The 26,179-nt window shown below is 51.1% G+C and overlaps 1 pseudogene; it reads left to right on the top strand.

Annotated features, from left to right (window-relative positions):
- Positions 1-7,302: 7,302 nt before the first annotated feature.
- LOC102932654 lies at positions 7,303-22,273 on the top strand (annotated as a pseudogene).
- The last annotated feature ends 3,906 nt before the right edge of the window (positions 22,274-26,179 follow it).

The following is a 26,179-nucleotide window of genomic DNA, read 5'->3' as shown; positions in this document are numbered from 1 at the left end:
TGGGGCCAGATTCCCGAAGGCGCTCAGTCCCCAGCAGCGCCCAGCGTCTGAAGAGCTCAGCACCCAGCGCGCCGAGCTTCTTAGACAATCTGGCCACTTACATAGGAGCCTAAATGGGAGCTGAGTAGGGTGACCAGATGTTCCGGTTTTATAGGGACAGTCCTGATATTTGGGGCTTTTTCTTATATAGGTGCCTATTACCCCCACGCGTGCACACACACACACCCCTCCTGTCCTGATTTTTCACACTTGCTAACTGGTCACTCTGGAGCTGAGCCCTTTTTGAAAGTCTAGTTCCAAGCGCTCTTGTCCTTCAGCGGGTACCGGTGGCTGCTATTTGGTAACATTGTCAGGTGAGTTTGGCATTGGTACAAGCAGCTTGAAGGGGCCATGCCAACAGGGTGGGGGGGAGTGATGCACCCTTCCCAATCAAAGTCACTGTCCTCATACTCCAGATCCCTGTGCGGGAGCCACAGGAACCCCCGCAGTAACAAACCCTGGGGCTGACAACTGCACCTCTCCGGCAAAGTATGGAGCACTTTACAAAAATGTGGGCATCAGGATGTGTTTGTTTAGTCTGAACCATTGCTAGCTTCATTCGTTGGGGTAACCATGTGTCCTAACCTCCTTGGGAGGGTTTCTTTCTTCTCGCTGTCTCTGTTTGTTCTCCATTGTCAGGGCCCCTGCTTTCCTGCTCCCTCGGCCAGGCTCCCCCCAGGCTCTGCTTTTTAATGTGGGAGGAAAACTTGGAGCCTGTGGCTCAGCTCTTGGCCAGCGTGTGGCACTGTGTACTGAGAAGCAGGTCTTGCTTTCCAGCCCTGGATGCAGTGAGGTGAGGAGATGGCTTTGCGGCATGTAGCTTGTCATTCTGCCTGGCTTGTGAGGTGTGACCTGAATCCATAAACTGCAGCAACTTCCGGCTGTGCATAGTCATCCAATCTGAGCACTCGCTGGCACTGAATCCCCTCTGCTCCCATGGGAGTCCAAGGCCAAACTACCATTGGTGTCAGTGGGAACCAGATCAGGCCGTCTTAGGGCAATGCAGCTCCTCTACGCGCTGCAATCAGCAGTGGGGGAATCATTTCCTCCAGCCACAGCAGGAAATGGCTCTGGCAAGGGGGTTCCAAAGGAGCATAAAGGAGTTAGGCACTCACGCCCTGGTGAATTTCAGCCGGATTTCAGCTGAAGGCAAACTCCCTTCAGCCCCTTAGGAAAGCTCAACCTTTGTTACTGTCAGGGTTCAAAAGGCCAGGCACTGCTGGGATTGGAGAGGGAGTACAGGTCTTTGCAGAGATTCTTCCCCCAGCTCATGGGCACACACACGGGGTCAGGAAGCACAGTGGCATGTGTTTGGGGGAGTAAAATCCCTGCAGGACTTCTCAGAGTCAGGCCAGGGTGATGCTGCCCAGCTGGGATGTCATTAAGTGCAGCTGAGCTCAGTGAAGTTCAGAACCGCCTAAAGGATTGGTGGAAGTGGTGGAGGACCTGCTGCCAAGAAGCTCATGGACTGTGTTTGCTATTGAAGCATTTACGCCCCATGCAGGGAATGTGACCAGAGGCTGTGCTAGGGGTTAGTTTACTAGTGTTCTTTAGACTGTACAAACCAAACCTGAAACCCCAGAGAGGGGGCTGCTTAACGGGGGTCCCCGGGGATCTTTCCCTCTGGCTGCACAGGCTATGGCTCTTCCCCATCCTCAACCTCTACTAATGGCAAAATGCTCCAATCCTGTCCCTTTGGAGTGTCTTGGGGAGCAGGTGTTGCTGCCAACCCCTGCAGCCTGTCTTCCCCAAGGGCTCTGGGCGCAGTCAGGATTCTCAGAAGCACCATGAGGGCTCTTCACAAAGTCTCTTGTATTCTTTGCATGACAGATCAAGGGCACCAGAACAATGAAGTTCCCGAGCAAATCCTCCATACCGATGCATTGGGCAATGTCTTCTGCTCCGCTTGTGAGAACGTTGGCAGAGAGATCGGCTCCAGGTGTGTCTTCCCCCGGCCATGGGGAGAGGTAAAGGGGACTGGTCTGGTGCACGTACCCCAGTGATGTGGAAGGTGCCATTGAACATGCATGGAGCATGAGAAACCTGTTTCTCTTCATTTTTCAGTCCCTGCTGCCTGTCGCTTCATTTGCAGCATTGACATTTTGGCTCCTTGCCCCCTCTTTGTCTCTCACACCCCCCCACGCCTGCAGAGAGGGGCTGGTCCAGCCTCTTGGGGCTGCACTGTTGCTGAAAAATGAAGAGAAGCAGGCTTCTCATACTCCAGGAGTGTTCCGTGGCACCTCACTTGTCACTGGGGTACACCCCCTCCGCAGTGCACGTAAACCCCACCACCCTTCTGAGCTCAGGGGGAGCCCTGGGTCACTGGGACCCAGGGAGAAGAGGGGAATTGTTGGCCAGGACGATGAAACCAACCCAACCCTATCTCCCTCCTCCAAAAGGCACCTCCAGCGTTCACCTGGGACAGCTGTAAGGGACCTGGCCTGGTGTTCCCTGGGGATGGCACTGCACACCCATGGCCCTCTTTAGCTCCTTGCTGCACTGTCAGCATTGGGTCTGTGCCCAATTTGTGGCGCGTGACTTGGGATCTCACTAATCCCGAGGGGAGGAAATTCTGCATTTTCTCCTGGCACAGGGCCTTGGGGCCTGGCAGCTGTTTGGTTAGAGCAAGTGTCCTAAGGGCCAGAATGTGGTGTGGGGGAGCGGTTCCTCCTGATCTCTGCGAGAGACTCCCACTGCTCTTTGTCGGGGTTTGTCGAAGGGGGGGCCAACCCCCACGTTGTCACCAAGCTACATCTGAGAGCAACCTGGGAGTCTCTCTCTGTCACTGACATCACAGTGTGGGTGGCTCCAGTGCTCCTGGAAGGGGGCGGACCAGAAGACCGAATCCCTCGGCACCGTGGGACAGTTCCAGCACTGCAAGCTCCCGCCCCCTCTTCCTTCCCCTGCCCTTGCTAATGGGACCTATCCCTAACCCAAAGGCACCCCTCTGGTGTGAGATCAGTCTCCCAGGCCCCTTCTCTCCTTGGGGCTTCCAGCCATGCCACGGTGTTTGGGATGTGGGCATCTGCTCTTTGGAACCGGATTTCACTTCGCACAGGCTGCTGAGCAGCCAGCAGACGGTGGTGGCGACTTCCAGTCGCTACTGACCTGGGACGAATTTGACATACTGAACATTGAATCCAGCTGATACATCCCAGGCCCAATCCCTTGAGGCAGAACACTCGGGATTGTCACTTACTGGGAAACATGTTACCTAGGACTGTGTTGTTTATTTCCATGGCCGCCTCCATCCCCACGATCCCAAAATGCATGCAGGACTCCGCACTGTTGTTTGGGAGGGTAGGTTTAAACATACTAGCAAGGTATTAACCGGGGGGGGGGGGGATTGTATTGGTTTCCAAACTGACCTGTAAATTAAGAATGAATTTGATGTCTTCAGACATCGTTTACCTGAACTCTGACTGCAAGTTACTAACTTGTACTGTATTAAGTACTAAACTGTTCTGTATTACTAACCCTCGAGCCGTTTAAGACACTGGCTAAGCAGTTATTTATAATGGGGATGCTACCTGTGCTATTTTTAACCTTTCCTCTGTAGGGAACTAGGTTTAAATGTAGCATGTGGCTGCTTTTAACAGCTCCAGTAGCTTACATGGCACTGAGGCGGTATTGATAGGCTGCAAGCTGTTAGTTACCATTACCAGACAACACAACACAGTGTTGTTAGATCCTGAATCATTAGCAGAGTTGCTGGACAGGCCTATGCTATATAACCACATGGTTGAATGAAACAGTCACAAAATGTCAATTCTTTGTTTATGGACCTGATGAGAGCTGGCATTGTGGGGGGAATGAGGGGTTGTGTTTCCTAGCGACAGCTGACCCCTACCACCCAAAGACAGAGGGGGAATAGTCCGAGATGGGTGGCATCATGAATGCTAGAGCACGGAAAAGTCCCCCTTGCAGAACTCCTTATCAGAGCTGGGAAATGTCTTCTAGTCCTTGCCCAGCGGGCCAGGGCCAGGGCCCTGTTCTCATTATGGATTTGGTTAGACCACGTACTGGCACAGCCATTTCCCCACTACCCACCTCTGACTGCGGCTTGTTACACTCACTCGCTGCATCTTGTTTTTAACTGAACTGTGAGCTCTTTGGGGCAGGGACCGTGTCCTCCTCTGGCGCATCCGCACACCTGCAGAGCAGCCAGCACCACGGAGGTGCCCATCCTGGCTGGGGCTTCTGGGTGCTAGACAGTACATAGTGCTCCCTTCAGGGAACGCACGAGCGGCATTGGGGAATCCCAGAGCAGGAAGGGGCTGAGCCTATAAACCATTCTCCGGGGTGGGTGACTGGAGCCACCTGTCATGCTGTGACCCTGTTTGAGCCCCTGTTAGAAACCAAAGAACAGCTCTTTCCCCACCTCTCCTTGTCCCAGTCCTTTCCCCTTTCTTGCACCGTCCAGCATCACAGGCAGGAGTGCACGAAGCTCTGCAGTCCTGCTGGGAGTTGGGTGTTATCTCACAGTTCACAGATGGGGAAACGAGGGGTAGATTCTTTCCAAGGGTTTGTGCAGCATCTACCACTGTGGGGTCCTGATCCAGGACTGGGGCTAGTAGGTGCTACCACAGTACAAACAATAAATAATTATTAACGTCTCAGAAGTAGAACCGAGAAGTCCTGTTTCCCAGTGCTTCAGCCAGAACTATCTGTCGGCTATCTGTCAGTACGGTGCTGGGAAGGGCAGGGCTCGTGTCCTTGGGCGGGGGCTTAGCGAACATTTTGCTCAATACCCTTCAGTGTGCTGCACGCTCTGGAGCAGAAGCCCTGGGAGATTAACCCTGCACGCTCCAGCTCTCCCAGGCATGTCTCCTCCTTGCCCAAGCCTTCCTCATTAAATCATCTTGAGGTAATTCTGCGTGTCATTGAGACAGATTAACTGGTGACCTTCTTCTCCCAGAGCAGGATTGGAAGCTGACACCGAGCTCTCGTACCCTGCACACTGCGAGAGGATTTGCATCCAGAACTGATGGGAAGATGCGTGGAGGCGGATGGGATTCCAAACCCTAGGCTGGCCCCAGCCCAGGGACGAGGCTCCGGATTGCGTCGGGAAGGTCGGTGGGAGAGTCGGCTGGAAAAAGAGGGGTTGCATGCCTTGAGCCCACCATTTCCTGCCCTGGCAGGGCACTCAGCTGGAAAGATGAGGTAGGTGCATTGCTTCCCAGGAAGTCTGCAGGCTGTGGGCTCTGAGCTGCTTTTGCATGGTTACCGTACGGGTCCTCTTGGCTAACACCAATCTGGAGGGATTTGTCCCAATGGGAAGGCGTCAGGACGAATGACTGAGCCAACCTCTGTTGGGAAACCTCAAGCAGGTCTGTAACATGAGTCTGTTCTGCAATGGGAGTCTGGGGAAGGGAGCTGAACAAAGCATTTGGGGTGTTAGGTGTAGGCCAGAGGAAGATGATGCATGGAAGTGGGGTCTGCTAGGCAAGACAGAGTGGTTTGCATGGCCCTGTGCAGCAGGGATGTTGTTAAGCAGATGGCGTCACCCTGGGAGACACTTACACAAAAGGCTTGTCAGATGCCAGGCTCTCCAGTGTCAGTCAGTCTGGCCTCTCAGCAGCGCTGGATCACGCGCTGGAGGGAATGTGCATTGTCTTGAATTGATGGGCAGCTAGATTGAACTGCAGCTGGGTGCTGCCTGGAGGGAGATTAGAGGCAGGGTCATTTATCTGAACCCCACCCCGCAATCTGGGGCCCAAACTGCCCTCACCCAAAACCACATTGAGGAGCAAAACAAAAAAAATCCCCCATTTGTCCATTTCCACCTGCAGCACCGTGTCCCTTGACTGTCTGAGTGACCAGTGAGTGCCTGGCTTCCATGGGGTGCAGTGCGGGGCCACCTCCGCTATAATCCCAGATGATTCTCTGCCAGGTGGAGGCTGTAGGACCCAGCTCGTAGTCAGCATTGATTTAAGATATGCTGTTGGAGCTCAAGGGCTGGCTTTGTGAGCTCTGAAATACTCCGCAGGCTGGTGAACTTGGCTTGGTCCCAAGCAACTTGTAGCTCACCACTTAGACCAAGGGCTGAACAGAGCCCGCTGCTTCTGTCCTGCCGGGACAGGTGGATACTGGGCAGTTGCATTAGTGGCAGTAGTTAGAACCTGGGTGCAATTCCCAGGCACTTCTCTAAATAGCAGCTTAAAGTACAGACTAAGTTCATGTGGCAACAGTTTCTTCCTTTCCACAAAGTTTGAAATTTTGTATCTCATGTCCCACGTTACATGTTGGCTAGAATCCTTCCCCAAATATACATTTGGGCCCAGTTCATCCACATTGGAATGACAGAACATGGCTGGAGGGAAAACAACCCCAGCTCCCTACCAACATTGGGTTTCCAGCAGTGGGGTGACTCTGACCCTTGGAAGAATTTTAAATAGCAACTCAAAGTAAATCTGCCCCTAGCTGGGATAGAAATGTACAAGGGCTATCAATTCTCATGCTTCAGGGCATAAACTGATCAGCATTTTAGAGGAAAGATGGCCCAATTGGGAGGGTGCTAGCCTGGGACTCAGCAGATCCATGTTCAATTGTCTGCCCTGCCACAGACTTCCTGTGTGATCTTAGGCAAGTCACTTAGCCTCTCTCTGCCTCAGTTTCCCATCTGTAAAATGGGGGTGATAGCACTTCCCTACCGCACAAGGGTGTTGTGATATATTAATGATTGTGACGTATCCAGATCTTGATGGGGGCTAGATATTTACTTTAGACAGACAGCACCTGGGAACAGGAATGCATTTCTCCCTGGGGTTTGCTGGTACTGACCACTGTTGGAGACAAGACAAAGCTAGATGGGCCATTTTCTGGTTTGAACTCCTCGCTAAATTACTGTATGTAGAACCCAACAGCACTCTAGCCAAGCAACAGTGGGGAAGGACTTTCATGAGTAGCCAGGAGCCAGGCTAATCGTGTGGAGAGGAGACCGGCTGGATGCCCTAGGTGCTCTGCCAGACGATGACAGTAGCTGTTTAAAGTGTGGCGGGCATTTTCCAAATCCCAAAGAAGACCCACTTCCTGCCCCAAAGCGTGTACAGTCTAAAGAAAATGACCAGTGACAGCAGCCCTGTCTGCCCAGTGCTTTGCTGGAGTGTCCTTGGCTTTGAAGGTGGCTGGGGGGCTCTGTCTCCTTTCAGGGACCCCATGAATAAGCTAGCGAGTCCCTGAACACTTGGTAACTCAGGCCTACACAGAGCTCTGTCTCAGTTTGGAAACTTGTCTCTTTCACTAACAGAAGTTGGTCCAGTAAAAAATACGAGCTGCCCTTTTCTCTCCAAGATCCTGGGACCAACATGGCTACAACCACACCGCAAAGAGCTGGAGGGGACATTCGAACAGCCAGAAGTCCAGCTGCTGTGTATGTGAGTCTGAGCATAGGGGCTCTGTCCCTTTTCACTTTGCAAGTCCTAAAGGGCCCATCCAGTTCCAGTTCCCCTCTTTGTGTCTGAAGCTGATCACGATGGTAACTGGTTTGGGGCACTGTAGAGAAACCAGCTAATGCTGGGGGTACAGCCGAGCCCCTCTCCCCCATGAGCACGGCTTGGTGTTTTGCTGCCTCACTTTCCAGGGCGGATTTCCAGGAACTTGGCATTTGGTAATATCTGCCTTCCTGGGATTAAACCTGCCACAGCTGAGCTGACTGTGGAAGAGAGGAGCTCAAAGCCGATTGGTGCTGAGTCGGACGGGTTTCCCTTCCCCCTCCCACGGCCTTTTAGATTTGAAGCACAAAGCTGAGATGACAATTCTCAGCAAGGAGATGTCGGGGGGAGGGTGTTGGGACCCCACCATGCCTTCTCAAGTGTAAGCAGGGGATGGTGAATCTTGTGAATATTACTTTACAGCCAGGAGTGACTGATGGGGTGGGGAAACTGAACTGAGATCTCTCTTCATTCAGTGAGTGGGGCAAAGAGCAAGTCCCAGAAGAGGCTAGCACATCCAGGCTCCCAGGGGCTTGGCCGAGGGAAAGCCACTCCCAACCCAGTCCAGTTCTTAAATGCTAGCTGGTAAATGTTCAGAGACTGGGGTGCTGTTTGGAGCTGTCCCTGGGCCTGCCCAGGCTTGGGGTGACAAGAACAAGGAAGCTAGGTGCTGCTGAGGTCTCCCTTTGCCACAGCAAAGGACGCAACAGTCCGTGGGTCAAGCCAGTTTGCCAGTGCTGCCTGGATGCTGGCAGAGTGGGAGGGCAGATGCCTGTGTCCTCACCGTGAGGTGTCCCTGCCCATCTGGCATTGCCAACACGGGATGTTTCTCCCCTCATACCACTTTGCTGTTTGGAGATGCCTGCCACATAAACCTCCCGCGTAAGTAGAAGTTTCTCCTGATCCCCCCCTCAGCCCTTTTGCTGCCTTTGGCCTTTTCTTAACCCACTGCCTCTTGCTCCTGTGCTTGTGACTCTCAGGAGATCTGCACAACTCTGCCACAGACTGCCTGTGGGACCTCGGACAAGTCACTTAGCCTCTCTGTGCCTCAGTTCCCTATCCGAACTATGCAGGTAATAGCCCTGCGCTACTTCACAGGGGCCTTGGGAGGATCAATGCATTAATGATTGCAAGAAGCTCAGGCCCTACAAGGAAATGGGACCATTGCAGGCCCTAGACAGACAGGTAGTTATGGCCTCCATGTTCTCTGCCCTCTGGCTTGGTTTGAATTTCCTTATGGGCTCACTGGTTCTCTGGCAGGCAGAACAGAGTAGGAGCCTCTGCTCCAGACAGGGATAAGCTACCATGTCAATGAGTCTGTCCCCTGACCTGCAACCTCCATTGCCAGGCACAGCTCCCTGCCACTAGTGTTTGGGCCAGGGGCTCTTGCAAAGCATATCCCCTCAGCCTGGGACAAGCCCACATCCCATGAGAGGAGTGTGTTCCAGAGAGGAGCTCAGTGACCAGTCCATTCAAACAGGAGGAGCCAGCGCCACTCAGCAAAGGGATTTATAGTCAGGATCCTTTTTGCTGGATGTTTATATCTTTGCTTTGGGAAAACACCTGAGCCTAGAGACTGTGTGGTCCAGGAAGGAGAGCAGGCGACTGCCATCGTAGTGAGATCGTCACTTCTTCCACCGCCAGGGAATTTCTTATTAAACCGCAGACGTGCGGTGCGAACTGTGAGTCATTCCAACTTAGTCCTGCCCGGCAGGGGTGATCCCATCAGAGGCAGGGAAATCACCTTGCCCATGGGCCCCCTCCTGCCCAGTGCAGAGACCCAGGGTTACGATGGCCTCTGGCTCTCTGGGTGGGTAGACACCAGGAGCTCTGTGAGATCAGTCCCTAGTAGGTAACACATCAGTGTGAATCAGGAGACCCACACCAACCAGTGTTCAATGGCCTCAGTAATGGGGTGTATCTGGGAGCTTAAACTGGGTTTGGCCTGATGCTCAGAACTCTGTTGGGGACGTGGTAGACTCCCTCAAGGGAGGCAACACGGGTCTGTCTAGTTCAGAGCATCTACTGTGTTCTACAGGTCATTGACCTAGTCGTGTGCACAAGTGAAATTTAAAACTAGTAACACTGTTTTAGCTGTAATCTCCTTCTGCATGTTAGAGCTGGATGGGCAGTATCGCTTGGGGCTCGTCTGGATGAACAGTTAGTGCTCCGCAAGCTGGGTGTCATTGTGCAGTGCTGCCGCGCACTGTCTGTGTGGACCCTGCTGCCGCGCACTCACAGTCCCCGAGTGTGCATTGACCTGTGCGGTGGCAGGGTCCATATGAACTGCTCGCACGCAACAGGTCAGTGCACTGTAGATTTACACCCTATCTTGCCATGCACTGACTGTTCGTCCAGACAAGCCCTTGGATTACAGCAGCACCTCAAAGCGCCGATGAACTAGGTGTTATACAAAACAGATTGCCAGGGATAGTCCCTGGTCTAAAGAGCTTACTATCTAAATAGACTAAAGGAGGCAGGGGAAACAGAGGCATAGAGTGGTGAAGTGATTGGCCCAAGATCACACAGATGGTCAGTGGCAGGATTAGAGGTGAGGTCTCCTGACTCCCAGTCCAGTGCTCTGTCCACTAGGCCATGCTGCCTTCTCGGACAGCCCTAGAGGCTGAATTTTCTACAAGAAAATTACCTCCTTGGCAGTGCAGGCTGTTGCCACTCTGACCCCTAGAGCGTGACCTTTCCAAGTGATGTGTGCGCCACGCTTGCACATGTCTGTTCTCAGCTGGCCACTGCAGCCTGGAAGAGGGGAATAGTTAAGGCCGATAATTATTTCTGAGGTAAACTACCCATCCCAAAGCCTGAGAGACTGTTCCTCACACCCACGTCCAGAGATGGGCAAACAGTGAGAGAGAAAGGACTCTCGGATATTTGTTGGCCATGTCTTTCACATCAGTACCTTGCTTATTAAACCATGCTCCTCACCGTTTTACCTGCACCCAGCCCTGTCTAGCTTGGTTTGCGTGTCAATGCCCATCACTGCAGGATGGGAGTGCTCTGCTTTTGGGGCCTGTGCCTACGAACATCAGGTGAATTAGTTTACTGACTAGAACCAAAACAGGGCAAACTGTGGGCCAAACTACGCATTGCCAGACTCTGACCGCTCTCCACCTCCCACAGACCCGAGAGCAGCTCCTGGGGAAGGCGAGCTTGCCTTGGTGGGACGCAGTAAGCACCCAGGGAGGCAGTTGTCTCCTGCTTTGATAGCTTGTGCAATGCTGTTATGTCACATAACTGGCTTAGCCATCTGGTATTGCACTGGAACCCCCCAGCCTCTCACCCCAAACTCTGTGTCCCAGCTCTTCCTTAAATCCATTATCTTAACACACTTTGCTGGCACAAGGTTTCAAAGCCAGACCCAAATTCCCAGAGCCACCTTGGGGCCAGACTCTCATGTCTGTTCTTGGGTGCCTTTGAACTGAGGCTTCCCTGGCAGCATTGCTGATGGATGGAGCCCTGAAGAGCTAACAATGGGGGATTTACGGCTCCTGGGGAGGTGGTTGGTCCTGGCCCTTGCTAAATGTCTGCCAGGCACAGTTTGGGGGCTTCCAGTGGAGTTCTCTTCACAGCCCTACCCCTAATCCTGCAGACCTGGCAGTGAGGAGGGGAGGGGGGATGTCAGAAACCAGGAGGATTGGGAAGGACTTGAAAAACCAGTATGCTTGACAATTAGCAAATGTTTCAAGTACAGTTTGGAAACACCCTATAGATAGAGTTCCGCTGGGTCCATGGTGGCGTTACTGTTAAGTGGTAAGTGTTTTTATTACTAATAGCAATAACTATCACTATTTTATGATTTGTACTAAGGTAACAAATAGAGGCCCTAATCATGGATGGGATCCCCACTGTATAGGGCAAGTCAATTAGTCTTTCTGTACCTCAGTTTCCTATGGTTAAAATGGGGATAATAGCATTTCTCTACCTCGCAGGGGTGTGGTATCTCTTTGCCTCACACAGGAAAGGTTGTGAAGATACTACGGGAATGGCTGCCATACGCGAACCATAGACAGATAGAGAACCACTGTGCTAGGGCCCATGTTAGGTAGATCTGGATTTAAAATAGTTCTACCCGGTGGATCTAACAAACATGCGTCTGTAGATGGCAGGCTTCTAGAGCCATTGTGACCTGCCCGCTGTGACATTCATCTTGCTCTCCTTGGTGCTGTTTGTGTTTCTAAGTAGCAGTTTGGGCTGCGTCCAGCTTCCCTTCTATGAAAACCCCTGTTAAAATAAACACAACTTTGGGGAGTGAGTGAAACGTGATCTCAAGACAAAGCGCTGTGGCTCCATTGACGTCACTAACGCTGGCAAAGGATTTAGAGATCTGTCAATGAAACCCTTCTTTTTTTAACCTATGGCTTTGGGCAAATAGTGGGGCTGTCATTAGTGAATGGCCTGTCCCTTTTTTCCCCCTCTACCAAAGCAATCATGCAGAACAACAAGCTCAGGGGACTGATTTGCTGGGCATTTATGTCTTGCTTTGTTAATCCACCTCCAAGCCCCACGTTGTGTGTGTGTGTGTCCCACCCCAGATTGTGTCTGAATCTTGTGCAAGGTGCTGCTTCTGTGCTAATGAAAAGTCTGCAGTTCGTCTGGGACTTGGCTTACTCCCTCAGAGTTCAGGACAGATGCTCTGGGTTATTAATGCTGGGCGGCAGCACGAGGGGTGAACTACTGGTGAATTTCAGTGGGGCCCTTTAGCTCTGCAGCCTTAGCACACGTACAGAGGAAGGTGAGGGGGAAGCGTCAGGGCTCCCCAGTCATAGAGACTGGACCCAAACATTGGTGGTGGGATAAGGCCCAGGGTAACATTTGCAAACGGATCTAAGGGACTGAGGTACTTAAATCCCATTTTCAAAAGAGATTTGGGCACCTGTGTCGACGCTGCAAAAAAAAAAAAAAAAACCCCATAGCAACAAGTTTCAGAACCCGGGTCAACTGACTCAGACTTGCGGGGCTCGCGTTAGGGGGCTAAACATAGCTGTGTAGACGCTGCCACTTGGGCTGGAGCTCGGGCTTTGAGTCCTCCTGCCCTTGCTGGCTTTCAGCGCCTGGGGGCAGGCCCAAGCGCGAATGCCTGCGCTGCTATTTTTAGTCCCGCAGCCTGAGCCTGAGTCAGTTGAACTGGGCTCTGAGACATGCTGTCGCATTTCGTTGTTGTGTTTTTTGCAGTGTAGACGTCCCCTAGAAGCCTGAGGCCTGGCCTACACCTAAAACTGGGCTCGACGTCGCTCAGGGCTGTGAAAAATGTCATGTGGCCTGTGTGGCAGAGTGAGATCGACCAACCCCCCTGGCAGACTCAGCTAGGTCAATGGCAGAATTCTTTTGTCGACCTCGCTGCCGCCTCGCAAGGGGGCGGATTCATGACAGTGACGGGAAGCCCCTTCCATGGCTGTTGCACGTATTTACACCCCGGGGATGTAGATGCAGGTGTGCCACTGGAACACTGGTAGCGTAGATGTACCAGGAGTCTGTCTGAAAGTCACTGGACGTAGACTTCTAAGCGCCCGTCTCTTTTGAAAATGAGACTTGGGCTCCTCAGTCACGGAGGAGCTGCTCCCCTTGTCTGTCTTGGGAGGAGTTAAATCAGTGCTAGCCTCCCGTGTGGATGTGCCGCAAGCTCCGCGTGAAGTGTCTCCATTTGGGTTTTTCACTGGTATAGCTATAGCAATGTAGTTACATTGGTGCAGATTTCCTTGGCTAGACAAGCCCTGAGATTGGCTATCCCTGTTTCCCTTAGAGAGGAAGGAGTTAGGGCATTTGCCTGGAGACCTGGATTCCCATCTCTGTTCTGCCACAGCCTTCTTGTGTGACCTTGGACACGTCACTTAGTCTCTCTGTGCCTATTTTGCTGAAAGGGGTGAAGGCTGCCTAGCATCTGAAAATCAGGCCCCTCTAAGGGGGCTCAGCGTATCCATGCTTCTGTCTCTTTTAGTGATTATCGGGAGATATTCAGTAATCTCCAAATCATGTTGGAGGCTACAAGGGACTGTGGTCTAGCAGTTGGAACAAGTGACGGACTCAGAAGACATGGATTCATGTCCTAGCTCTGCCACACACTCCCTGTGTGACCTTGAGCAAGTCACTTATTCTCTCTGGGCCTCAGTTCCACATCTGCAAAATGGGGATAATGATCCTTCCCTCTCTTGCAGGGGGGCAATGCAAGGAGAAACCCATTGATATCTGTGAGGCACTTCGATATTGCAGTGACAAGGGCAACAGAAGCAGCTAGCTAGAGACAGACAGATCAGCTGAACTTCCCCCCCAGCTCAGGAATGTTGGGTTCAGACACTATGCAGCCTCTGCAAGTTCAGGGGCTTCTCTGGAGTCGGTCTGTCTGTCTGAGAGCAGGCTGCCTCATGGGACCGAGGACAGCCATTGTTATATCCCCTCAGTGCACCCAGCTCCGGTCAGCGGGACACGGGTGTGTCTGCAGCACTAAGCCATGCTCAGAGGTGAGCACCTGGGCTCTACCAAGCCAGGCTGGCTCCCCTCTATGCTGAATCTGAATGGGGGGCATGTACGACTCTGGAATGAGGGCCCCAACCTCACTGACAGTGAGCTGGCTTTTGGTACTGAACTTGCCCACTCGCTGGTTAAAATAACCCCCATCTCTGTGTTCTCACACGGCAGGATTCCCCACTGGAGAAGGTGCAAAGCCCAACCCTGAAGATCAGCCATGGTGCTGCCCATCGCCAGCAGCAGCATGGAGCTGCAGCAGGACAACGGGCTCTGTGTCCGCAACAGCATCGGTGGTTGCTGGCTGAAGTACGAGGAGCCTCGGAGCCGGAGGAACTCCATCCCTCCCGTGCAGACTCCCACCGCTAAGCACACGCTTGCCTACCTGCCTCGGCCCCCGACGGACACCAGCAGATATGGCGCCTTCCCTCAGAAGGTAAGGTTGCTCCCATCATTAAAGGACACATCGAGGCTGGGCACCTCCGTTTGACATGTAGTCCTGCCTGATGCAAGCGACGAAGAAATCCCGCCCCACCCCATTGCCCACAACAATCCTGCTGAGGCCTGATCACTCTTATACCCATGTAGCTAGGAAGGTAGACAATGAGACAGCCCAGACCAGTTGGGGACAATGTTCTCCCCAGCTCCTTTATCTGAGCGGTTCTTGACACAGCTGAGGGGTGTGTTAGCCCCAATCATGGGTGATTCCATTCTGCCTCGCTTGCTTTACCCCCAACCTCCAGCCCATTGCAGTGGATTCTTCTTCTGCACTTCCTGTCCGGTGCTTCTCGGCAGCTGGAAAACAGCCACCATGTTGCTCCCAAGCGGAGGGCTCCATTTCAGTTAATATAACTTCCCAGCTCTTAAATCTGTCTAATGTAGCTATCTAATGTATAATACCCATTAATGTGGCATATGCTACCCTGAACATATATATATTGGCTCTGGAGCCACATGCGGCTTTTCAGAAGTTAATATGCGGCTCCTTGTATAGGCACCGACTCTGGGGCTGGAGCTACAGGTGCCAACTTTCCAATGTGCTGGGGGGTGCGCACTGCTCAGGCCCTGGCCCCACTCCACTCCACCCCTTGCATTGCGCTCGCTCCTCCCCCACCCCCTGCACGCCATGAAATGGGTGATCGGGAGGTGTGGGGAGGGAGCGGGAGGTGCTGATCGGCGGGGCTGCCAGTGGGCAGGAGGGGCTGGGAGCTGATGGGGGGCTGCTGATGTATTACTATGGCTCTTTGGCAATGTCCAATGATAAATTCTGGCTCCTTCTCAGGCTCAGGTTGGCCACCCCGGGCTAAGAGGTATCTAAGTGTTGTACAAATATTAAAGATGCAGCTGCAATGAGTTTGCTCGACATAGCGAAATTCTTGCAGTTTTCCCTCCTTCCTTCTTTACCTCTTGCTTCCTACTTCCCATCCCTCTAGTCTCCTCAGTAATTGGTTGTTCCTGCACAGATGCTGCTACTGGGCTGGGAAAGGCTTTATCACAGAGATGAGGCTTTTATTTAACTCTGTCATGGCGAGGGCTGGGGACTGAATCTGGTATCAGTATTAATAATTGTGTGTGTTAAGGTAGCACCTAGTTGCCCAGCTGTGATTGGGGCCCCATTGTGCTGTACCATACACATGAAGTGCTTAAGGTTTAAATAGACCAGACAAAGGATGGGAGGGAAAACAGGTGCATTTCTCTTGATGGGTTCTTTTCCCCTTGCAGCCTGAAATGATGGTCATCCCCATGGGCCTATCAGAAGACAGCCAGCAGCAGACAGACCCTGCGGCTGAAAAGAAAAATGCCCTGATGTCAAACTTTGTCTCCCGCTCCTGTGGCTCAAACATCCCCGATGACAGATCAGTCCTTCAGAGGAGACTCAGCATGGTGGAGCAGAGCAGCACAGGGGCGGTGGTACCCGTGAAGCACCGGCCCAGCGTCTCCATCAACACTGAAGATCTGCCCAAGTACCACCAGGCATCGCACAATGATCCCCTGCCTCTGCTCCGGGACATCAATACCCGGTGGTACCCACAACATCCCCTCAGTGTGCCCAACATCCCCAACTCAGCACAGAAAAAAACACCCACCCGGAGCATTGTCTCCGTGACCCCCTCAGAACCGGCGCGGCGAGCTCGTCGACGACGATCGGCAGTTCAGCTCCGCCAACAAGCAGCAGCGGCAGCGCTGTGTGACCAAAATGGGCAAGTGCCAGGTGACTCTGGGCCACTTCCAGGAAAAGAAGAGGTTCCTGTCAGACATTTTCACCACCATTGTGGACCTCAAGTACCGCAGGTTCCTCTTTGTCTTCATGATGTGCTACATCGTCACCTGGGTGATCTTTGGCATCATCTTCTTCTTTGATGCCTGGATCAGGGATGACATCAACCACATAGGAGACCCGGAGTGGAAGCCTTGCATCGAGAATGTGGACAATTTCATATCTGCCTTACTTTTCTCCGTGGTAAGTCAAAGGACCATTGGTTATGGCTCCCGGATTGTGACAGCCGATTGCACCGAGGGCGTCATTTTGCTGATGGCCCAGTCCATCGTTGGGTCCATGATAGATGCCCTCATGGTGGGATGCATGTTCGTCTAGATCTCGAGGCTCAAGAAGCGGGCCCAGACCTTAATATTCAGCAAGAAGTGTGTTGTCTCCCACCGGGATGAGAAACTCTGCCTGATGTTCCGCATTGGGGACCTCCGGGACAGCCACATGGTGGATGCAAAAATAAGGGCCAAACTGATCAAATCCAGACAAACCAAGGAAGGGGAGTTCATCCCCTTGGAACAGTCGGAGCTGAACCCGGGCTATGACACAGGGGAGGACCGGCTGTTCTTAGTGGAGCCGCAGATCATCTGCCATGTCATCAATGACCACAGCCCCTTCTGGGAAATGACAGCAGAGTCGCTGAAGAGGGAGCAGTTTGAGATCATCATCATCCTGGAGGGCATCGTGGAAGCCTCAGGTGGGTGCTCCAAGGAGGGTAGGCAGACCCCAGGTGGGTTTGGGAAGGTGTTATCCTTCCCTAGCTCAGGGGCTGCTCCATACTACTAGACCCAGGGGCACTGTGTTTGGGTTTCCTTCCTTTCCCAAACTATCAGGAGTCAGGGTGCAGTACTGGCAGGACACTCAGTTCTAATACTCCCTCCCTGTGTGTCCTCAGGCAAGCCTGACTCGCTCCCCCATTGGGACAATGAGCCTTCCTTGCCTCCCAGGCTGGGTTTGGGGGGGGGTGATGTCAGTAGGGTCTGTAAAGTGCTTTGAAGATGGAAAGCTGGGAGGTGATAAGTATTATTCACCCAAAAAGAAAAGGAGTACTTGTGGCACCTTAGAGACTAACCAATTTATTTGAGCATGAGCTTTCGTGAGCTACAGCTCACTTCATCGGATGCATATGATGAAGTGAGCTGTAGCTCATGAAAGCTCATGCTCAAATAAATTGGTTAGTCTCTAAGGTGCCACAAGTACTCCTTTTCTTTTTGCGAATACAGACTAACACGGCTGTTACTCTGAAACCTATTATTCACCCGTTGCTCTGATCCAGGGCAGCAGGACATTGATGTCTTGCTCAGAGAGACAGCTGGTGGGGCAGGGGGCTAGAGGACCTGACACTGTGATCTGCTACAACAGGAGGTGCCATATCAGACTAAATGGCCCAGTCACCTAACGTAGTTCAAAAGATTAGATCCCACACTCGTTGGTCTCTTCATCTGTTGTACTGAGGTGGAGGGTGGGGTACCAGCCTAGATGGTCTGTCCCCCTGCTGCAGTGAGGTGGGATGCTGCATGACATGAACTTGGCTTGGTTATCTCAATCCCTGTGTTCCCCTAACCGGTTACTTAACACAGTGAGCTGACTCAGGGATTTTGTTTGTTTGAAAGACGTCCAAAACCAACCACCCAGGCAGCTGTTGTCACCAACTGCTTCTCCCGCCTACACAGGGCGGGTGGGCAGACTTGGATCCAACACGTTACACAGAGCCTTGGCACCATCCCAGGGGAGAAGGAAAAGAGTAGTTGGGATCCAGCCTATCCTGAAGAGAGATGCTGCAGCTCTAGGTGGTACTGCAGGAAATGCCCATTCCCCTTCTAGGTGGCGCTGGGCAAAAAAACAGATATTTTGGTTCACTGGCAGTTTTGAAAAGCTGAAACAAATCATTTCAGGTCAGACCAAAAATTAACATTTAAAAAATTTTCAATGATTCAAAAAGTTAAAAAAAAAAATCATTTCAGGTCAAACAAAATGTTTCATTTGACTCACAAGTAAATGTCTGTTTGATTTTGAGCATTTTTGAATGTTTGAATTTTTTTTAACAAAAATAAATTCAGAGCAACTTTTTGGTTTGAAATTTCCCTTAAAATGAAAAACTGTGAAATGTTTCATTTTGAAAATGTCAAAACCAAACGTTTTGATTTTTTTCCCCTTGAATGCTTTTTTGGGGTTATTTTCAGAACGAACAATTTGGCGAAACGGGTGCGAATCCACAAAACGTTTGTTTCACCAAATCAACCTTTTTTTCCCCACTGAAAAAAACATTTTGGTCAAAAAATTTCACGCAGCCCTACTGCTACACAGTTTTAGCAAGAAAACAGCCTCCGTTGCCACTACCCGTACAGCTGCAGCCAAGTTCAGCAGCCTGTCAGGTAACCCTGCTCTGAGCCCCACTTACTGTGTTGGCTCCCAGTTGGCTGCTGGTGCAACATCCCGAAGCACTGGGAGGGATGAGAAGGGAGTTCACAATCCATGGCCCAGCCAACCCGTGGCATCTTTTCAGGATTCTGGCAGAATTAGCCAGAACATGCTCATCAGCCAGATGGCTATGGGGACCAGTACTGAACCTTTCCCCTGGAGGTCACTGGCATGACTGGGGCACAGGTGGGTAGTGAGGAGTGACCAAAGGTCGTTGCCATTGAAGGGTTGCTGGGAAGCCATGAGGTGACCCAGGGGTGGCGCAGTCCATTTATCAGTGGAGAGAGAGTTTCATTACAGAAACCATCACTGCAGCTGGTACTGACTGACCACCTTGCTAGCAGTCTCAGCAAAAATGCTGTGGATTGAATGGGTCCTTCTCCCCGTTTAATGAGAGGTCCCTCCAGCTCGGGACTGTAGCCCAGTATTGAGCTGACGTGGAGGAAGCCTGCTGTGGATTCCCAAAGGACCCAGAGGGGTGAGTCTGGCCCTTTTCACTAGCATGATATTCACTTAAATATGGTGGGAAGCTGTTGGAGGGAGAAAATATCCTCCTAACTCTCATGATTTTGTGGGGGAGGGGTGGGAAGACAATTCTTAAAGCCCCGGACTGGAATCATGAGATGACATGGGAATCTCAGCTTTTGTTTGTATAAATACTCACTTTTTAGCCCTCACGGTTGTGGAGAAAAGCTTGAATTTGTGCACCCTAGAGATTCCAAGCCCAGAAGACAACTTGAACAAACCAGAAATTGGTTATTTTTAAAAATCTCTTTATTTTTAAGCCCATCTCATGTTCTTTTTTCTTTTCGGGGGGGGGGCACGGTGAGGGGAGAAGAAGGGGCTGACTTGTGATTTTTGAATGCTTGGGGTTGGTGACATTGGAACTGTGTTAATTACAGGTGTGTGGATGGATGATTTGATGTTATGGTGCCCAGCTACTTGATATGAAATTTTCATGTCAATGTTTTAAGCTGCTTCTTCCCCCATCCCATTTAAAAACTCTTTCTTTTTGTTGTTGTTCTTTATCAGTTCTCCACCTCTTCCTTCTCTCTCTCTCCCATACAAACATGCACGCACTTCTCATGGAGCACACACCCTTTCTCAATCTCACACTGCCGCCCTGCTCCCTCGCTGTACTATTCTTCATCGCTTCCAAATAGATTGTCAACTGATTTGGGCTCCCTCTGCTGGTCTTTAGCTCTTGGGCTTTTCTAGAGTCAGAAAAATGATGATTTAAAAACACGAGCTGCCAGTTCCCATCAAGTGTTCAAACTTGTTCATGATGGGGATGGGGCGGCAGAGGGAAAGTTAGGGAAAACTTGCTGCCTTTTAAAGCAGTCTGGCCCATTCTAAAGGCAAAAATATTAGAGTTTCACAAGCATTGTTTTGAGGCCTAGGGACGAATCTTCTCTAGCAGGGACAATAGAACCATTTGCAGAACTATTCCCTTGCTACCTCTATCAGGGCAAGGAAATCACCCCTTGCAATCTGGTGACACAATATTGATCAGGCGTTCCCAAAAGCCCTTCCCAGTGTGTAACTGATCTAGTCCCTGCCAGTACATGATTGTTCCCTACAGTCTATCCTCCAGATAGAGTTCTTTCTAGCCTAGTTTCATAGCGAAGCATTGGGGAGACAAACATGTGTATGAAAAACTAAATAGCTACTGTCAGTCTACATGAGTCTGACAGCAATCCTAGGACAGGTCAAGTCAAACTTCGGGCTGAGAAGAGAGCCCTGCTGGCCTAGAATCACAGACACAGCAGACATATTTGGTTCCATCTAGTCCATGGCCCGGGGAGCCAGCACAGGATTGGTTTCTTCTTGTATATTTATCTGTATATTGTCCAGTCTAGTTTAAATGTCCTGGTTTTGGTGCACAGATTAGCACTGTCTGCTCCTGTATAATACAGGTCTATTATCTGACCCCCACAGCTGTGCTTGTCTGAACCTAAATATCCATTTCACGTGCCTCAATAACTGCACAAATACCCATTCAGCACAGGAGACTTACCCTCAGAGGCTGAACAGGCACATGGGAATTGCCAGGTTGTTCAGAGCCAGGGTTTAACCAAGTCCCATATCCAACACTCATCAGTACCAGCTGGCTCAGAGGAAGGTACAAGAAACCGTGCAGCTATGGGATAACCTGTCCCCAGGAAAAGTTTCCTCCTGACCCCATTAGTCAGCAGTTGTCTTCTGCCCATGAAGCATGAGGGATTATATATCGATTTTGTGTCCCTTTTTGCAATACAACCTGCCCAATTAACAGTCCTGACTGCATATGCTTCTTTCTCACTGCAGGAATGACATGTCAAGCCCAGACCTCTTACACAGAGGACAAGATCCTTTGGGGATACCAGTTCGAGCCCTGCATGACCCTGCAGAAAGGAGCCTTTCGAGTAGACTACAGCAGGTTTGAGAAGACATTTGAGGTGCAGACCCCAGCAGCCAGCGCCAAGGAGATGTACGAACTGAAGCAGATGGAACATCAGGACCAATCCACCCTGAGCTTGTACTGGGACCACCTGCTTCTCAGCTGAGCTGAATGATGTCCAGCAGGATGAGGGTCCCAGTGAGGAAACCCTGGCCAGGCTGGGCATCCCCAACATCACAGAGGAGGAAACAAGTGCCGAGTTCCAGAACCAGATCCGTGTCTGAGCTCCTCCAACACAGAGTGACAGGAGACACCCCCGTGCAGTCACTCGCCTGCCCCAAGGAAGAGTGCAGCTACTTTGCTGCCTGAGATGTCCCTGGTGCAAGGGGAAATGTGCACTGCTGCTCTCCGGCCAGCCTGAACGTGCATTGAAGTCTTCACCAGTGAGCTCTGTGGTGGAGCCATTGTGCTCTCTCTCTCTCTCCAATACAGGCAGTTGATGCTACCTTCCTATGGAGGAGGCGGCGGGGTTAGAGACTCCTGTAGCTCCCTATTCGAGGCTGGGGTAAGGTACCAGGGAAATGTGGAACAAGGGCTCGGGCCACACAGCCAGGAAGCTCATCAGCCCTTGACTGTTATGGTGGAGGAAATGTCACCTTCTCTGTGAGTATAAGGTGATGCCACAGGCTAGGTCATAAGCAGCAGGGATCTAACTTGAGACCTCTAGATCTAAAAGCAGGAGCCTCTACGGCCTTGCTAAATGACCAGCTCTGCTAGCTCACGGGCTGTAGCAGACAGCCCTACTGTGTAGGTCACAGGACAAGAATTAACAATCCCACCTTCAGTCATCCCAGGGAGTGCTGCTTGGAGGGGGGCAGGGAACCCCTCTCCATATTCTGATTCCCATTGTGCCCCCATCAGTCACTTTATGAGGGTTTATGCAGCCCTTTTGGTTGAAGACGTTCTCCTGCCACATCCTTCATGTACTGTAGGTACCCGGAGCTGGTGCTTCCCCCACATGCAGCTCGGGCACTCACATGGAAGTGTCTCATACTGACAGTGCCATATGGAACTCTCTCTCTGTACAGTGTATCCCTCACCCTGCATCCTCTGAACACATCCCACCTCTCAAGGTCTAGCTGCAGCAAAGTAGAATTATTTTTGCAATGTCTTTTGTAATAAGGTCATGGAAAAAATTCAGCAGGTGATTAAAATCTCTTAAACCCACAGAGAGTAGTGTTTTCTGGGTGTGTTGGTACTGTGCATGTATGTGTTTGCATATGCAGAGGATGTCTGCTCAGTCAGCTGAGAATGGAAACGGGAGCCTTTTACCACTTGGATATTGTTTCAGATCTGAGCCCAGGTCCTTAAAAGTATTAGGCAGCTAACTCCCACTGAAATTAAGAGGAGTTAGATGTGTAAATACCTTGGAGGATCTGGCCCTTGATCTCTCACTCCCATGCTTAAGAGTAAGCAGGCTGAGGCAAAGACAGGGCATGCCTGCAGGGCTTTGTTGTGGGGGAGAGAAGCACTTCTGTTGCTGCTGTGCATGGTTCAGCATTCTAGGAATAACCAGAAACTGTTAGGCTCCAGCACTACAATCTGACACCTTTCACCAGCATTGCAAATTTGCTTGTGTGCAACCCCAATTCCCAAACTCAAAGATCCATTGGAAGCATCTTCTAGCATTTCCCTTCATCTATTCATAGCAACAGGATTTTCCCCTCCCAGTAAATTAAAAAAGAGCAAATTCATCTGTATTGCTCCTTCCATCTGCCACCAGCCTCTGCAAGGCCTTAATCTTATATGATCAATGGGAATGAGGTTATATTTTTCATCATGTTTAACAACCACCAAACAAAATGTATAAAGCCAGCACTGAAGGCCATCAGATGCCCAACTTTGTCTGCAAGAAACTCACTATTTCTTTGCATCTAGGCCTGTAGACTGTGTTCTTCAGCTGAGGGTGATCATAATGCTAAAATATAGGGATGAGAGATTATCTCCTACCAGTTATTTAATGAAAGTTCAGAGGAGAGAATATAGATACCTGCTGATAAAATCTTATGTGAGAAAGATGGCTGACTGCAGCATTAAGACTAGTGATTTCCCTCTCCAAACTGTTGGGGAAGGCAAAGCACCTGGGCTTGCCTGCTACTGCTTGCACTGTCTGAGATACTTGGCATCTATGCACACTCAGTCTGGTAAATGCAGCAGGGTCACAGGCAGCTGTCCAGATTAACTCAATGCATCCATTGCAAAAGCAGAAATGCAGAGGAGGGAAACTTGACAGCTGTTCTCATGAGAGTTCCCTGCAGTTGCATAACAGAATGGAAAGTGGGTTAGTCTGTTTTCCTTTGCCGCTATTTCATAAAATGAGAGATTGCTAAGGGTATTATCTCAGTCATATGTTCCTTGTGATTATCCCAAATATTATGCAATCAGCCAAAAAGAACCTTGTTTACCACTCACTGATCCCAGGTTTACTTTGAGCTGTTTAGTATTTAATTGTACTGAAGTCTGCAGAAAAAGAATTGCCAGTCTGAGATACAGCTACAATCTGTGAAGAATCTAGCCAGTGGTCAGCTGTATCTCTTTAGTTAATTCCCCAGTTATCTCCCACTCCACCTGAAAAATATACTCCTACCAGCTGCATATTATTGCTTTGCTGATAGAACTATAGGGGGAAGCAGATAAAATGCAGGTTAAAGACTTTGTAGGTCTCACTACTTTTGAAAGACCAGGTCCTTTTGCATCCAGGTTTAGAAGGGCTCATTATTACTGAAAGCAACACCTCCACTGTAGTTATGGGAGGAGAAGAAGAAAGGAACCAATTAAGTGGTTGATTATCTCCTGTTTTGTGTGTGAGCAGATGAGAACAGCAGCAGGTTATAATGCAATCTTTTGTTCAGGAGACATGCTAGCAGTCCTGCTCTACCTCCCAGAGAGAAGTTAATCTGGAGAAGGGTGAATGTTAGCTATATTTCTACCCTTTACAATAAGGGTGCAGGGCCTAATCTCCCTTACAGTATGTTCTGCAGAGAGGACCAGTGCTAACAGTTCACATGGACCGTAGCTCCAAGTGGTCATAGTTTTGGATTACTTAGGTGCAGGCCTCTTGCAGCTTGCCGCCCTGAATCCTAATTGAGCCAACTTTGGGCATCTTTCTCTGCAGCTGTGTTGATAAGTACAGGGCAGGTAGAAATTTGAGTTTAGAGGTTAGCAGTGTAGTTTCCTTAGATGCTGGTGGCTTTGTGCAAGCAGAAAGGAAAGCACAGTACAGGCTTAGCCACCTACAAGAAAAACAGTCTGCTCTGCCCCAGAAATCCGAAAGGTGGGTACACATTCATTTATGCAGCACCCAACCCCTTACCTTGTGGGTGTCTGTGTGTTGCAGCAAGGGTAGAGGACAAACCATACAATGTTTCTGCTCTGAAGAACAGACAATTTTAGGTAAGTCAGGAACACCAGAGCTGGTGGGAAAGGGAGAACAGTTAGTGATTACCCTAGAAGATCACTTTGTTAGAGAGCTCTGCAGCTGTGTAGATATTTGCAGTAGATCTGATTTCTACTACCAAACAGAGGTAGTTCAACCCTGAGGTTTCCAACTCCTGCAGCCTCTTACTTAACTGGGTGTAAGTAAGTCTGACTTTTGGGAAGGTCCATTTACTGGAGCCAGCAGCCACCCATCATCCTGATGGCCTTGCAAGCCCAAGCTCTGTGCTCAGAATCTACTACTTACAAGTCCCTCAAGCTACACTGCTCTGGGGTCCCACCAGCCCATGGCTCAGTTCTCGGCTCTCCCTGTGAGAGGCTGAGGTCAAACAGCATGTAAAGGTTACCTGCAGAGAATCCTGCATCCTTCACTTTTAGGGTATACAAATAGCCTCAGCCATTTAGCTCTAGAGCAGCAATACTCAGACCAAAGTAGTTCAGGAGCCAAATTAGCAATCATTACCAAAAAGCCCCAGGAGCGTGTATTAATTGTTTCATTTACTATAGTTTCATATTTAAACAGTATGACATGGGAAATCTTTAGTTTTTCTATGTTCACAGCAACATCAATGGCTTTGTGCAAATATAGGGAAAGCAACCTGAGTGGTTAATTAAATCAGTGTTTTAATCTGTGCTGCAAAGAGCTGCAGGAGACAAATTAAAGAGCTACTTGCAGCTTCCAAGCTGCAGTCGGAGTATCACTGCTCTAGAGTTCGAGGTCTCAGAACATGGCTTCCCTGACACTTGCTGGAGAACCAGGGGGATAGTGTTCTCAGGGAGGTTAGCCAAGCCACCTGTGAGGGATTTTAAATCAAGCTTCAAAACCTCCAACTCAGAACCTCATAAGCAATGGGGGAACCACCAAACTGTAGCTGGTTGGAAGTTTTGCTACAAGCTTTTCTCCCACCCCCCACTCCCAAAAAGAAAAATCCAACACTTGTGATTAAAAGTGGAAGCTTTTATTGGAAAACCAAAGACCCTTGAAAACCATTTATTCCCCCTAGCTTTTGCTTTTTCTAAAAAGAGTGAGAAATTGACAAGTAAAGTTTGTCTGGAAGGTCACACAGTAAGTCACATACATTTCCCAACCAGATCTCCCAGGAGAGCCAGCCCCCTCCACACCAGAGGACAGCGGAGTGCGGGTGTCTGATGCAAAGCCTGAGCAACAAGGGCAGATGCAAAGTGCTTCCCCTTCACCGGCCGCTTTTCAGAAGCCGCCAAAGGGCCCTTTCCCCTCTGCAGCTGCCACCTCCCCAGCAGGCACTGGTGCAGGAGGAAGCCCGCCCTCCCCAAATGGCACCAGCCCAGCCCCCCTGCCCGAGCCCAACCCCCGAGCCGCCCCCCCCCCCCCCCCGTCGCGGCACCAGCCCGGGGGGGCCCCCGCCCTCTCCTCCCCCAGCCACCGCCCCCCCAGCACGGGCCCCGCCCCCCCAGGCCCAGCCCGGGGGGCCCCGCCCCCACAGCCCCAGCCCCAGCCCGGGGGCCCCCCCCCCACAGCCCCCCCCCCCCCGCCAAGCCGCCGCCGCCCCAGCCCCAGCCCGGGGGCCCCCCCCCCCCGCCAAGCCGCCGCCGCCGCCCCAGCCCCAGCCCGGGGGCCCCCCCCCCCCGCCAAGCCGCCGCCGCCGCCCCAGCCCCAGCCCGGGGGCCCCCCCCCCCCGCCAAGCCGCC

This window comes from Chelonia mydas, chromosome 22 (assembly GCF_015237465.2).
Source record: "Chelonia mydas isolate rCheMyd1 chromosome 22, rCheMyd1.pri.v2, whole genome shotgun sequence".
Lineage (NCBI taxonomy): Eukaryota > Metazoa > Chordata > Testudines > Cheloniidae > Chelonia > Chelonia mydas.
This window is presented reverse-complemented; position numbering and strand designations above follow the sequence as displayed.